At 39.3% G+C, this 2,178-nt stretch overlaps 1 non-coding gene across 1 annotated transcript; it reads right to left on the reverse strand.

Moving 5' to 3' along the window:
* Window positions 1–278: 278 nt before the first annotated feature.
* Window positions 279–363, reverse strand: TRNAQ-UUG. Its single transcript has one exon. It is a non-coding gene; the product is annotated as a tRNA-Gln (tRNA).
* Between the last annotated feature and the right edge of the window lie 1,815 nt (window positions 364–2,178).

Below are 2,178 nucleotides of genomic sequence, written 5' to 3' on the forward strand. Positions count from 1 at the left end.
TATATCCCTGTTGACTCATGATGTTGAGTATTTGTTCATGTGCCTTTTTGTTTATTCACATATCTTCTTTGGTGAAATATTTATTCAAATGTTTTGTCCACATTTTACGCAACTGCCTTCTCATTATTAACATATAAGAGTTCTTTATTTTTTTATTATGTTTTTAACATTTATTTATTTTTGAGACAGAGAGAGACAGAGCATGAACGGGGGAGGGTCAGAGAGAGAGGGAGACACAGAATCTGAAACAGGCTCCAGGCTCTGAGCAGTCAGCACAGAGCCCGACGTGGGGCTCGAACCCACGGACAGTGAGATAGTGACCTGAGCCAAAGTCAGACGCTTAACCGACTGAGCCACCCAGGCGCCCCTAAGAGTTCTTTATATGACAAATATAGTTGCAGATACTTTATCCCAATCTGTAGCATGTATTTTCAATTTCTTAAGTGTCTTTCAAATAGTAAGATTTTATTTTGATGACGTCCAATTTAATATTTTTTTCTTTAATACTTTGTGGTTTTTTTGTGTCCTAAGAAATATGGACATCACCCATACATCACAACATCACAAAGATTTTCTTCCACATTTTCTTTTAGAAGCTTTATAGTTTAAGCTCTTACACTTAGGTCTATGATCTATTTCATGTTCATTTCTTTATGTTGCATGGAGGTAAGAATTAAGGCTCACTTTTCCACATAGGGATATGTAATTGTTCTACTTCTGTGTTTTATTTTTTAAAAATTCCCATTTGGGGCACCTGGATGGCTCAGCTGGTTTAAGCATTAGACCCCTGACATGATAGGCTCAGGTCGGGATCTTGCTGTGGCTAACGTGAGATCAAGCTCTGTGTGGGGCTTTGAGACAGAGCCCACTTGGGATTGTCTCTCTCCTTCTTTCTGTCTGCCCCTCCCCCACTTGCCCATATGCCCTCTCAAAATAAATAAATCCCCATTTAATTACCTTGGCACCTTTGGAGAAAATCACCTGACCACATATGTCCCATTGATCTGTACATGTATCTTCACAACTATACCACACTGTCTTGATTACTGGAGTTTTACGGTCATAAAATCAAAGTTTAATTAAGTCCTCTAACTGTGTCCTTTTTAACAAAATTGTTTTGGTTCTTCCAGATCTTTTGCATTTCCATACAAATTTTAGAATTAGTTTGTCCATTTCTACCCCTCCTCACCGCCCCCCACAAAGCCTCCTGGGGTTTTAGTTTGGATTGTTTTACATTTATAGATTATCTGGGAAACAACTGAAATTTTAATAATATTGAGCCCTCCAATTCACAAACATGACATATCTGTCTTTTAATTGCAGCTCTATTCAATTTCTCAGCAAAGCTTTATAATTTTCGGTGTACATGTGTCTCACATAATTTGTTATATTTATCCTTGATTATTTTAATGCTTTGATGCTCTTACAACTAGCCTTTTTAATTTGAATCTCCAACTGTTTATTGCTATCTTCTTTTTTGAAATCACTTTTTCTAGGGTTTTGTGCTGTTTCTCATTCATCACATTTTATGTGTTCTTTTTTGTTTCATTGGCAGTGTTAAAGATTGTCTTATTTTACGAGTCTTTACACAAATGAACACTTTGGTTTGTTTAATAAGTCTATTGAATCTTTTCCTAATTTATGAAGTTTTGCTTTTGCATTAACTTCTTCCTTTTCCTTTCATTAGGTTTGTATTACTACTCTTCTCTTAATTACCTCATTAACTACTGCATGCATTTGCTTTCTCTGTCTCTCTCTTATTTAATTCTTGTGACGGGTTTTTACTGAAATCACTTAGCTAAGCTGGAAGCGCTGCATTTCACAGGATCCCCTTCCTTAGGTAGCTGGGAGGTGAGCCGGCCCCAGGAGAGGTCCGCGTGGGATTTGGAACGCAGTGCTGGGCCAAATACTATTGCAGTTCACCGACGCTGCGTGTCTCCCAGATGACCTTGGTGTGGACAGTGGCCCTCGGCTCAGCTGGATCACCTCCTCCTTCTCAGAAGTTTGGTCCTCCCGCATGTCCCATTGGTGCGAGCTATTCAGAGCGGTGAGAGACACACGCGGTCCTTGTGTGTCCCGGTGGACTCCAGTTTGCTCTTACTGTTCCTACTTCACACGCATTTCCCTTCTGCCTTAACCTGATCCAAGGATTTTCATTGGAATAACCAGAGGTTTCTG

The sequence above is a fragment of the Prionailurus bengalensis genome, chromosome A3, assembly GCF_016509475.1.
Source record: "Prionailurus bengalensis isolate Pbe53 chromosome A3, Fcat_Pben_1.1_paternal_pri, whole genome shotgun sequence".
NCBI classification, from domain to species: Eukaryota; Metazoa; Chordata; class Mammalia; order Carnivora; family Felidae; genus Prionailurus; species Prionailurus bengalensis.